Source organism: Grampus griseus, assembly GCF_964374135.1.
Source record: "Grampus griseus genome assembly, chromosome: 10".
NCBI lineage: Eukaryota > Metazoa > Chordata > Mammalia > Artiodactyla > Delphinidae > Grampus > Grampus griseus.
Window position 1 is genome coordinate 1855045 of NC_139004.1, and position 14221 is coordinate 1869265.

Sequence of the window (14221 nt, forward strand, 5' to 3'; positions counted from 1 at the left end):
GTTATCAATTTTCCTTGGAGTAATTAAACTGTGAAAAAGTACTGATAAGGTGACCAATCCCCACACCCAAAGAAAACCATGTGTATGGCCTTTGGCTAATTTGACAGTACCCTCTACCCAGACCATCCAATCAGTGGAAGCAGACTTTCTGTCCCCTCGGCTCCAGCAAACCAGCCGCAGGCTCTAATCAGCTAGAAGTCAGCAGAAACTGCTCCTTTGCGTACTTCCTTAATAATTTTTTTTTATATTAGAGTAGTTTAAGATCTACAGAAAAGGTAAAAAGTGAAAGGATAGCAGAGAGTCCCCCTATGCTCTGCACCCAATTTCCCGGATTTTTCACCTCTTACATGGGTATAGTACACTTGTCACAATGAATGAATCAATGCTGATACGTTATTATGAACTCAACTCCATACTTTATTCAGACTTAATGAGTTCTTCCCTAATGTCCCTTTTCTCTGTTGGAATCTCATCCAGGATTTCATATTCCATTTAGAAACTCTAGGATTTATGATGGATTGGATACAGGGAGTGAAGGAAAGATGGTAGGCAAGGATGACTTTCCATCTCTTTTCCTGAGCACGTGAAGGAGAGTTGACATTGACTGGGATGGAGAAGGTCATGGGAGGAGTAACTCTGGGGGGGAAAAGTCAGGCCCTCAGTGTTTGACAGGTCTATTAGACGTCCGAGTTGAACAGGTTGTGATATAGAAATCTAGGCTTCAGGGGAGAGGTCCAGGTTGGAAGTCATCACACGCAGATAAGTTTCAAGCACAATATGTATTCAATAAGCATCTGTCAATTGATTACTAGAGAGAAGGTTTTTAATTATGTCTATTTGTCCTAAAGGAAAAGTCAATTAAAAGAACCCATGCTACTTGTCTTCTAATATTAAACGACAGAAGTGCAGTTCTGCTGTGTCACACTATTTCTAGCTTCTGGCGGCACAGAGGACAAGCAGCCTGGTACAATATTGACCACCAAGAAGAACAGGTAGTGCATGCATACCCACTGTGGTCTACCCACCTAGCCTCAGCACCCTCTGTCCATACCCATAAAATCACTGGAACATCTTTAAAGATGCTCTAAGGCAGTGGTCCCCAACCTTTTTTGGCACCAGGGATGGGTTTCGTGGAAGACAATTTTTCCAGGGACCCGGGGAGTGGGGGAGGGTTCAGGCAGAAACGCGAGCGATGGGGAGCCATGGGGAGCGGCAGATGAAGCTTCGCTCGCTCGCCCGCCACTCACCTCCTGCTGTGCGGCCCCGTTCCTAACGGGGACCCCCGCTCTAAGGCGTGGAAAAATTCACAGTGAGGCTAGAAGCAGCCCCAGCGGTACTTTTCCTGGATTGCCCTCATATTCTGGAATTGCAAACCTTTTTTAAAAATACTCACCTCAGGGGCTTCCCCAGTGGCACAGTGGTTGAGAGTCCGCCTGCCGATGCAGGGGATACGGGTTCGTGCCCTGGTCCGGGAAGATCCCACATGCCGCGGAGCGGCTGGGCCCATGAGCCATGGCCGCTGGAGCCTGTGCTCCGCAACCGGAGAGGCCACATCAGTGAGAGGCCCGCGTACCGCAAAAAAAAAAAAAAACCACTAACCTCAGGAAAACAGCATTCCACAGAGCCATAGAAATTGTGATGCTTTTCAAGGGACATTGACCAGCAAGAGACCGTGCTGTCATAGGAGCGGGCGAGGCAGGCATTGCCAGTGCCTCTGTGTGCCGGTCGGCGTCCAAAGCAGCCTGGACAACGCTAATGGTTTCTGCGTGTGCACAGCATTCGGAATGTCTCAGAACAAGGGTTCTTAAACGTCTACACACACAAGTGGAGCAATCTTCACAAACACCAAAATGCAGGTGAAAGGCATCCCTGTTATCCACATAGCTACTGAATTTTCTTCCTTTCAAAAAGCACCACTGAGTATGATTGGTGAGAGCAAAAACTGATACACTGCACTTCACCAAAATTCAAAATCTGCTCTTCAAAAGACACCATAGGAAAATGGAAAAACAAGCTAGACTTGGAGAAAATACTGTGAAATCATTTTGATAAACGATTTTGATATTTGATAAACGACTCATATCCTGAAGCAAACTCTTACAAATCAACAATATGATGACAACCCAATTTTACAAATGGACAAGAGATTTGAAGACTAGCTTACCAAGGAAGATAAATAAAAGAAGTTAATATGCACATAAAAAATGCTCCGAAATCTGTCATTAGAGAGATGAAAGTTAAAATCACAATTAAATAACATTTCACACCCGCCAGAAGAGCTATAATAAAAAGGCAGCAGAAGGGAAATGCTGGTAAGGGTGTGGAGTCACGGGAACCCTCAGCACAAAGGTCGGAGGGAGTGTAAAATGGTGCAGCTGCCTTGGGAAATAGTTCCTTAAAAAGTTATTCCCCATATGACCTAACAATTCTTCTCCCAGGTATCTTCCCAAGAGAAATGAAAACATTTGAACACACAAAGCCTCCCATGCAAATGTTCACAGCTGCATTATTCACAACAGCCCCAAACTGGAAACCACCCAAATGTCCAGCAATGGATTCAGTGAATGGAGAAAGGTAATTGATACATCCACTCAAATGCAATACTACTCAACGATAAAAAGGAATGAAGCACTAAATCCCTGCTACAAGCTGGATAAACAAAAACATTGTGCTAAGAGAAAAAAGCCAGAAACAAAGACCGTATACTGTAAAGTTCCATTTGCATGGAATGTCCAGAAAAGGCACATCTATAGACACAGGAAGTAGATTTAGGTTGCCTGAGGCTGAGAGCAGGAACAGGCATTAACTGTAAACAGAATCGTATTGGGGCGATGGAAAGGTTCAAAAACATTTTGAACAACTCATTAAGTTTCCAAACACGTAGTTGAATTGTACACCTACGATGGGTGAATTTTATGATACGTAAATTACATTTCAATAAAGTAATTAAGAAAGCAGAAAACCCAATAATATGAATAATGAAAGGTAAACTTGTTAAAAGAAGAAAGAAAAGCACCAGTGAACAGTTTATGGCCGGCTGTTCCAGGTGACCCAGGCTGGATCCAAGCAGTCATAAATCATACCCGACGCTTGCCGGGTCACCTGGGGCCAGAGAAAAGGAAGAGGAAACGGTGAGTGGGAAAGAGTTAAGACTCTCACTCTTCTCTTCTCTGGGTAGGAATACCACATAGTGTATGATTTTGTAATTAGTAGAAAATGAACAGAAATTTAAAACTAATTTCTACCTCTTACTTTCTATTTGGAGATAGGAAACTCCAAGGCAGGACAGTGACGTTACGGAACATTCAGACTTGCTTACAACCTAGCTGATATTAGACCCGTAGAATGTCCAAGTGACAGTGAGTAAGTAGCTAAATTTTGTGTAATAAAAAATGAAAATAAAATAGGAGGATTGAAAACAATTAGATAAAAATATAGCTGGGGCCATTTAAAAATGAGTCTCCTCAGAAGTACTAAACAGTGTTTTCTGTTCATTACTTCTACAATGGTTGCACAATTTGTTCATCTAATTATAGCCTTTTTTACTTTCTTGTAAAATGTAAATACATGTCCCTGAGTTAATATACTGCTTAGAAACCATGTGTGATATTCAATAGGAACAAAGTACACGGTGCAATCCTATTCATAAATTCATAAATACGTTTCCAAAGCTCATACGACTTCTATATAATTTTTGTTAGATATGTTTCCTTTTCTCTGAATTATTTTTTTAGAACTTAAAACCTGCAGAGAATTTGCATGAACAGTACAATGAATATCGATACACCCTGCACGTGGACTCACCAAATGTTTATGTTTTCAATATTTGCTGTCTCTCTCTTTTCTGAGAGTAAGTTACAGACTTTGTGAAACTTTATCCCTAAATACATTGGCATATGGCTCCTTGAGAACAAAGACAGGAGCCAACCAAAAATCACACAAGCACATTTCGTTGAGATGTCTTTTTAGTCTCTTTTTATCTATTCAAGGAGCAATAACCCAGTCTTTTTTTTTTTTTAACCTTTCATGACACTGATATTTTTGAAGACTTCAGACCAATTTCTTCATAAAATATCCCTCAATTTGAATTGCCTGATTGTTTCTTCATATTTGGAACCAGGTAAACCTCTAATCATGAAAACCACATCAGTGATGGTGCGTCTTTCTGGGAATGTCTCAGTAGGTGGTACGTGATGTAGCTTGTGTCACGATTCATATAATTTGGTATCCTGATTCAGATGGTGTCTGCCAGATTTCCCCACAGTAAAGTTACCCTTATTTCTTTTGTAATTAATAAGGAACCTATGAGATTTTTATGGGTATCCTGTTCCACAACAGTCTATCACTCCATGACTTTAGTATCCATTCTTGCATGAATCAGTTATTACCACAGTGATTGTTCAGTGGTAATTCTCTAATTGTATGATTTTCTACATTTAGTAACTGGTATTATATTCTATTAAGAAGAGTGCTCCAGTCCATCCGGATCCCCGTCCCTGTTTAGTATCATTTCTAAACATGACACACATTCCCCGTGTCAGTCATGTGGATGCTCAAACTGTCCCAGATTTGGTCAATGGGAGCCTCTGTACTTCTGACATATCACTATTGTTTGGGGGCGCACTTCCTTGCTTTCTGGCATAATGAGATGTTCGAAGCTCACCATGTAATTTTCCTGCCCTGTTTCTAGAATCTGCCATTTCTCAGAGAAGCCCTGGCTCCTCTTAGGGAAGAATGGTATTTAGAAACCAAGACCAGGGCAATGGGAGTGCTCTTTGCTGCTGGGGTGTCATTGCTTCTAGTCCTTGCAGTGGACAGAGCTGGAAATATAATTTTTTTAAATCCTGAGTTCATTCTTATAGTTTCCTAATTCCAACCCAGCACCATAGGATTCTCTCTGATCCTTCCCCCATTACACAAATGTACCTCCCTCCCATTAATTCATTAAGTCTGAAAATGTAAGAACAAAATAAAATGCCTGCTGTAAGGTAAACTTCATGCTTCTGTTGAGATTGTTCTAAACAATTGGGAAAAGTGAGAGCATTCATGCTCAAATTTAAAACATTCCATTCTACAGCATGAATCATCATTTTTTTTTCCAGTTGGAATTTGAGGAAGGGTATATTTATGTTTCCATTCTTGAGAATCCTTTTCTACCTTCTAAATTGGAAGTGAATTTTAGGAGCTAGAAGAAGCTTATGACAGGAACAAGGCATGAAATTACAGAAGTGCAAAGCCCAAGACATGCTCTTCTGACCAAATGTTGGCCTGCTTTTCCCAAGAGGGTAAGGTTCAGTAGAGAAATTTTCCATGGGGAAATGCTACAGCAGAGAGGGTAATAGTGGCTGAAGGGGAGGTGGGTGAAAACTCCGCATACTCTCAGGTTTGGGTTATTTCTTATTAAAGGTAAAAGTTGTATCTTTAGGTAGAAGATAAATTTGGCTATTATGTAATGGTTCATAATAGGTTTTTAGGTTTTATGCTACATATTCAAAAGTATTGATGTTTCGTGCTACAAAAGGACCATGGCAGCTGGTAAAATGGTAAAAGGGCATTGTAAGTCCCAGTTCGTATATGGGAAACACTTCCAGCATAAATGAAGCCTGGGCGGGCACAGGGTGGCACGCTCCTACACTTCTGGTTGGAATGTAAATGCCCTCATCTTTAGGGAGGGCAATTTGGCCATTCTCTTTGACCCCATTTGCATTTCTAAGACTTTTGCCCCTAAGAAATAGAATTGTAAAATATTACCTTTGAAGTAATACACGATGACATTATTTACTACATTTAAAACGTTGAAATAAAGCCGAAGTCCAAGGTGATTGAATAGCTGTGGTTCTCCCGTAAGAAGAACGTTATGCTTCCGTTAGGTCGTGTGCAGAAGAATATTTAACAACGTCAGAAGAAGAGTGAGTGTGGTGCTCGGGGAAGTAGTTGTTGGGGTAGGTTTACTTCTGGGTAGCCTTGCCAGGGGGCGCCGGCCCCGGGTAACAGCTCCACGAAGGGACGTCTATTAGGCCCCTCCACTTGAGGTTAGACCCCTGGCTCAGGTAGACCCTGGGCTCATGACTGTCACCTCGCCTGCAGAGGCCACCCGAGGCCAGGCCCACGGTGCGCACAATTAGCAAAAGCCCTCGGGGCAAAAGGAGCTCTGGCGCTCAGGTCCCTCTGGCCTGTTTGGATTTGGATTCCTTTGGATTTTTGCCAGGTGGTTCCTATTTCATCAGGTCTCTGATACTTTTAAGATTTCTAAACCATTTGCTTCAGCATTTTTACGTGTTTTCATCAGTTACTTGTGTTGATCTGAAGTTCCTAGCTGCCATTATTGGAAACGGAAACCCCTTGAGTTAATTTTTTTAATTGAGGTGAAATTTGCTACCAGTGAAACGCACGGAGCTTGGATCTACAGCTCGATGGTGTTGAGAAATGTGTGTTCCTAGCTAAGCAGCATCGCAGCCAGGATGCGGGACATCTCCGTTACGCCCCCTGTCAGCCAATGCCCTTGTCTCAGCAACACCGACTTCTAACACTCCAGTTTCCTTAGACGTGCCTGTTCTTGAACTTCCTTCCAATGGACTCACCATCTGTGCTCTTTGTGTCTGGTTTCATTCACTCAACATAGTATTTATGAGAATCATGTGTGGTTTTGCATGTGTCTCCAGTTCATCCTCTTCTAATTTCATGTAGCATTTCACAGACCACAATCTGTTTATCCATCACCTGCAGATTTACATTGTCTCCGGCTTTTGTTTGCTCGTTTGCTACTACAAATAAAGCGTCTATAAACATTCTTCCACAAGACTTTTTATACACATGGTCTCGTATCCTTGGGGTAAATACCTAAGAGCACAACTGATGGGTCATAGGGCAGGTGAATATTTAATTTTATAAGAAATCAACAAGATTTTCAAAGAGCCCATTTTAGGCTTGCACCAGCAATGCACCGGCGATGCGTGAGCGTTCCAGCTGCTCTGCACCCTTGTTAACATTTGGTATTGACAGTCACGTGAATTTTGGTCATTCTTATGGGCAGGAAATAGGATCTTGCTGTGGTTTTTAAAATCAATCTTATTGAGATATAATTTACATAAATAAACTGCACCCATTTTAAAGGTACAGTTTGATGAGCTTTGATAAATGCATACAATGGTGTAACCATCTCCTCAATTTATACCACATTTCTATCACTAGCCAAAAACTCCCTCATGCCCTGGCCACCAATAATCCCCATCCCTTCACCCACTGATATAATTTCTACACTACAGATTAGCTTTGCCTGGTCTAGAATTTCGCATAACTGGAATCATACAACACATATACTGTTTTGTCTCTGACTTCCTTTATTCAGCACAATGTTTCTAAGATTTATCATTGCTCTGTGTGTCGGCAGTTTAATTTTTTTACCAAGTAGAATTCCACTGTATGAGTAAACCAAACTTTGTTTTTCCATTCGCTGTTGATGGGCGTTTGCAGTGTTTGCAGTCTGGGATTATTATGAATAAGCCTGCGCTAACCATTTGCATACAACCCGTTTTGTGGACACACTTTGAACATGTTTTCATCTCTCCCGGGTAAATTCTCTGGGAACAGAATTACTGGATGACATGGCAAGGGTGTGTTTCCCTTTTTAAGAAAACTGCCAAATGATTTTCCAAAATGATTTTCCCATTTTATGTTCTCACAAGCAATGCTTTGAGTTCCAACTGTGCCTTGTCTTTGCCAACATGTAATGTTGTCAGTCTTTTTATTTTCAGTCATTCCAGAGGGAGTGTAGTGGCATCTCACCGTGGTTTTAATGTGCATTTCACTGTGCCTGTTTCATGTGTTTTTCTTTCCATATATCTTCTTTTGTGAAGTATTCTTTTATACCTTTTGCCCATTTAAAAATGGAGGTGTTGGGAGGGGGAAGGGTAAGCTGGGACGAAGTGAGAGAGTGGCATGGACTAATATATACTACCAAATTTAAAATAGATAGCTAGTGGGAAGCAGCCGCATAGCACAGAGAGATCAGCTCGGTGCTTTGTGACCACCTAGAGGGGTGGGATAGGGAGGGTGGGAGACACAAGAGGGAGGGGATATGCGGATATATGTATACGTATAGCTGATTCACTTTGTTATAAAGCAGAAACAAACACACCATTGTAAAGCAATTATACTCCAATAAAGATGTTAAAAAAAAGATTAAAAATGGAGGTATTTTTTCTTCTCATTGAGTTGCAATAATTCTTTATATACTCCGGAAATGAGTCCTGTGCGGATATATGTATTACAAATATTTTCTCTCAGACTATGGCTTGTGTTTTCATTTTCCCACAGATGTCTTTTTTTTTTTTAAACATCTTTATTGGAGTATAATTGCTTTACAATGGTGTGTTAGTTTCTGCTTTATAACAAAGTGAATCAGTTATACATATACATATGTTCCCATATCTCTTCCCTCTTGCATCTCCCTCCCTCCCACCCTCCCTATCCCACCCCTCCAGGCGGTCACAAAGCACCGAGCTGATCTCCCTGTGCTATGCGGCTGCTTCCCACTAGCTATCTATTTTACGTTTGGTAGCGTATATATGTCCATGCCACTCTCACTTTGTCACAGCTTACCCTTTCCCCTCTCCGTGTCCTCGAGTCCATTCTCTAGTAGGTCTGTGTCTTTATTCCCATCTTACCCCTAGGTTCTTCATGACCTTTTTTTTTTCTTAGATTCCATATATATGTGTTAGCATACGGTATTTGTCTTTCTCTTTCTGACTTACTTCACTCTGTATGACAGACTCTAGGTCCATCCACCTCACTACAAATAACTCTGTTTCATTTCTTTTTATGGCTGAGTAATATTCCATCCTCACAGATGTCTCCTGAAGAGCAGATGTTTTTAAACTTTTAATTAAGTTCAATTTATACATATATATTCATATGTATATTTTTAATGATCAGTGCTGTTTACGCCCTCACTAAGAAACCTTCACGTACCCCAAAGCCATGAAGATATTCTTCCACGTTTCCCTGTAGAAGCTTCATACTTTTAGCCTTTACATCAAGGCCTATGAGCCATCTTGAATTAAGTTTTGCCTGTGGTGTAAGGTAGAAACCAAGGTTTGCTTTTTCTCTTTCACTTATTCTGTTCGGACGGGATCACCCGTTGGACTCCACGCTAACTTTTAATACGCTTCTTCAACAACATCTCTGAGATCCTCTTTACCCTTGCCTCATTCTACTACCCAGTTGCTTAGCAGCTCCCAGTGTATCCCCGACTCATTTCTGGAAATTCCTCGAAGAGTTGCTGGAATGGGCTGCAGTCCTCACGTGTGTCTGCAGGGTCCCCCTGCCCTGCCAGGCGAAGACCATGGTCAAGACCCTCCTGGAAGAAGCCTGGGCGCCGGCACTGATGATGAGGCCTCGGTGCGAGCACCAGGGTCTGAGCGGGGGAGGGCAGAACTAGGGGATGTCGCCTCCCCTCCAACGCAGCGCTGCTGGGTCCTCCAGATCTAGATTCCTGCCCAGAACATCAGCTCATCTTCTGGTCTTCAGCCCTCTCCCCGTAGGGTTTCAAATTCAGTTTGATGGACAAGAAGGAAACGGATGTCACGGCTCACCCTCCACTTTCTCTTCTTCCTTCTATGAAAAATCCATCTCTCCCCAGAGCAACCCAGTCTTTCCTCCCAGTGGCAATTCTCCACTGTTCCTAGGAGACCATCTTAGTCTCGCCTCCCAAAAAGTGCCCTTTCTCTTTATGGAAGGGTTCTCTAAATATCTCCATGTCGGCAGAAAGTCTTCATCTCATCTTTCCGTAACTAAAAGCCCCATTCAGGTGGTCTTTCTGGAAGAAACAGAATGCTCCTGCTGTGAACCTCAGGGGAAAGGGTGAAGCCTGCACTTGACACCTGCCAGTCACGGGTCCCGTTCAAGCCCAGCCCAGCGCTCCCTACGTGTCAGGCATGGGGCCTGCACTGTCCTATAATGGAAGCTGGGCAGGAGTGGAAACAGACATGCAATGGGCAGTTATAATACTATGAGGCATCTGTCATAAGGGACAGACAAGGTGTCAAATGAGCAAAGGGACCAAACCAGCCTGGAGGGTCAGGGACAATTAACAGGACTTCTCTAAACTGAAGAGTAAGTAGTAACCCAGACGCAGCAAAGGACTGGAAAGCTCTCCAGGGTGAGAAGTGTGGGAAGAAACGACGAATATCTTTAGTGTTTTCATCATTAAATATGATGGTGGCTGCCAGTTTGAGGAAAAACAAAACAAAAACCATCATGTTAAGGAGGTACCTTTCTCTATTTTACTAGAAGTTTTTTAAAGTCAGGGATTGAAGTAGAACTTTGGCTCTGTCACTTCACTGTTCACTTTATAAGGTGAAGAGACCTGCTTTCTCCAACAGTGTAATAATAACTAGTACTGGCCAATGAAATTCAGAAAGAAAACAAAATAATAGATAAATGTGTTGGAAAGAGGAAAAGCACTGTTCTGATACCAACTCTCCAACGCCAGCTGGGTGTCCTGCAATTTGATTCTGCTCTGACGCCCACCTACCAGAGTTAGCATCAGAACCCACGGATCAGGGCAGAGTCCTCACAGTAATGACCCACTTCAGACTCCAGCCTCAAGGCTCAGGGACCAGCACTCCTACCAACCGGCTACAAAGATGGGGGTCCCACAACCCCCCCGCCTCAGGTCTGATAATTCCCTGGAAGAAATCACAGAACTCACTGAAAAACATTTCAGTTTTTTAACAAAGGATGCACATAACACGAGGTCTGGAGGATCCCGGACGCAGCTTCCATGCCCTCTGCATGGCGACAGGGCTCCTCCCACCCCCACTGCCATATTCACCAACCAGGAAGCTCCACCAGCGTTGGTGTCCGGAGGTTTTACTGGGGTTCTACTATGCAGGCACGATTGATTAAATCACCGGCCATGTGCCTGAAGGCCATCTCCAACATCCCTCCCCTCCCCAGTGATGGCTGGCCTGAAGTTCCAACCTCTAATTGTGTGCTTGGTGTTTCTGGTGAGCAGTTCCCATCCTGAAGCTCTCCGGGGACCCACCAGGAGTCGCCTCATTGGCTCTCCAGTCACTCAGGAAATTCCAAGGATTTTTGAAGCTCAGTGCCAAGAACTGATGACAAAGTTCAGATGTATTCTTTTTGTACAAAGAGTATCAATTGAAAATCACTTAAAACTAATAAGAGTTTCCCCCCAAAAAGCCAAATATGAAATAAATTATAAAAGTCAAAGCACTTCTTTTATACCAGTAAGACCAGTAATAAAATAGAACAATCAGGCAGTCTTATTACAGTAGCAAGAAAATGTATTCAATTTACTAAAGTTAATAGAAACGTGGCATAGATTCCAGGGGACACAAGGGAAAGTCAGGAAAAGAAAGGCATATGAGGTTAGGCTAGGTAAGAGGACTCCCAAAGCAGGAAGGGGAACAGACGGCCGTGGGGCTGACTTTTAGGATGGTGACTAAAGATGGCAGGGATGTGCATCATGGTGGGATTAACTGAACTCAAAATGTCCAACATACCTTGGGTATGATTACGAGGGCCAAGATGACGCCCGAGGTTCGATAACACTAGGAGGCGTATTACACGGCAGCACGCGGGACCTGCACGAGGCTGAGACTTTCCCGGTGGCCACTGAATAGATGGCTGATCTGAGAGTTGAGCCACACACGGCATCTGTCATCCCCATTGCGATTCTGGGGCAGAGAACAGACATGGTTACACTGCTCAAAGAGAGCGCCAAGTCCGGCTGAAGACAAGAAAGCAGTGAGGGATTAGCGGAGGACACTTAAGCCGAGGGCTTACTGCTTTACACTGAACTCATTTCCTGCAACCTTATAACAGAGTTTACACTTATTTGTATTTACGCTGATTTAAAAAGAAAGTTTAAATCTGGTTAGAGGCTGGTATGGTTTACTCATTTTATTTTTCTACCATCACCATCTAGTGGAGAAAACTTTGAACTTCAGGCAGGATGAGCTGGGGTTCAGGAAAACAGAGTAATAGAGGGCTTACTCTGTGCTGGGCACGGTACTAAACACCTTTACATTCATAAGATCACTTAATTCTCACAACAGATTGAGAGGGAGGCGTTACTGTTCCCCTCTTAGATTTGGAAGCTGAGTCTGGGAGGGGAAGGAGCTCGCCCAAGGTCACACCATGTCCAACTCAAGCCCAGATTCTAGGGCAAGTCCAGTGCACTTTCACCTCACAGTCTATCCAAATGGTGCGATTTTATTCATGTATGACACCATGGGAGTAAAGTACATATACGTGTATGGAGAGTTTTGTCTTTTCTTCATATGTTTCCTTTTTCTTATTTTTTCTTTTATATATTATATATACGAGCAGAACACTTGAATAAAAATGTGATTATACTATATAGCTTTGTATCTTCTAACTTTTACTCCATATTATGCAATGAATATTTTCCCATTACAGTAAAAACTTTTGAAAATATATATTAGGTTTACATTTATATGTAAATACCCAGTGTAGTCCTGAGATATATTTTTCTTTTTGAAATACATTTTAAAAGACTGGAATAGGGTGCTGAAATATTAACAATGAGAATCTCTGAGCAGATTTTCCATAATAAGCATATATCATTTCTAAAAAAAAATAAGTTTTAAGCTTTACATTTATTAAAAGACTCAGGAAGCTTCAGAGTTGTTGCCCAGTTTGTTGTCATTATTTTAAAACATTTTGCTTGTGTCAGAGGAGACCACATGTCCATCTGCTTCTATACGTAGTGTATATTTCCACACTTAGTAACACTTTCCCTCACAACTCATTTTGAGGACAGCCCTAGAACCTCATGGGCAGCAGAATACGCTGCACCAAACCGTGCCAGTTTGGCATAAGGATTATATTGAGCTAAAGGCAATTAAGCTGATACAAGAAAAGCTCGCTGCTCTCTCCCTACTTCTTAAGAGCAGGACATAAGTTTGCAAAGGTGTCCCCCCCGCCCCCAATCTACCAGAAAGGGCAGAAGTCAATCACAGGAGAAAACTCTAGACCCTCATCAGCCCAGAGGTGGCACTGGAGGAATCTGCATAACCAACTTTACTAACTAGTTCTTGTCTCCCATCAGTTTCCCATATATTTGCCTTCCCACAATTGGCCGCCCTAGAAACTCAAGGTCCTTTTCCTTTGTCTTGTGGCTTCTCTACAAATGTTTTGTTCTTTTGATAAATTGCTACGTAAGCCCGCCCATCACCAGTTACTCCGTGTGTAGGGGCGCTGCAAATGTTCACAGTCTGTTTTTCTTTTTAATCTGTCTTTTGTCGGTTACATTCACAGGGCCCGAGCTAATAACCCTAAGACAAGGAGAGAAGATTTCTTTCCCCGCCCGCAAACCTCTTCGCAAAGTACTTGCTTTTGTGAAGTTCGGGGGCTGGATGCTCTGGGCGATAAGTAAAAGGCTATATAAAAGCTCATGATCCTACATTTCAAATTGTATGATGGCCAAACAATAAAAGACTCCACAACTCATTCTTACTTACCTTTTCTACTAATGCTACTTTTTTTTTTTTTTTTTTTTTGCAGTACTCGGGCCTCTCACTGCTGTGGCCTCTCCCGTTGCGGAGCACAGGCTCCGGACGCGCAGGCTCAGCGGCCATGGCTCACGGGCCCAGCCGCTCCGCGGCATGTGGGATCTTCCCGGACCGGGGCACGAACCCGCGTGCCCTGCATCGGCAGGCGGACTCTCAACCACTGCGCCACCAGGGAAGCCCCTACTAATACTACTTTTGAGCCTAACATACGTAGTTGGAAAAACTATCAGAAAGTCAGATTTCAGTCCTCTCAACACTTGCCAGCAGGTTGGGACACATGCTTCACAACCAGTATCAACTGAAAAAAAAACACTTCCTTTGCCCTTTCCTTTCATACTATCTTTTACCTAATTCTAGTTCTTTGTGAGGCATTCCTTTTTGTAAAATCATCTCATGTGAAGAGGCTCATTTAACCCTTAGGGGTCTGCGTTTGGGTAAGTTCCAAGGAGATGTTCTTGTGCAGATTAAATAAACATCCCAGTTTTGTCAACTTTTAGGAAAGTCCCTTCTTTTCTAAAACTGTCTCACTTCTGTTTTCATTCCCCTTCTATTTTCTTCTTTTAAATACCAAAAATGCAGGTTTGTGTCACATTTCTGAAGGAGAAGTTTAGAGAAAAGCAGGAACGCGTGTCAGAGACGGTCATCCCGTCGCCCCAGGC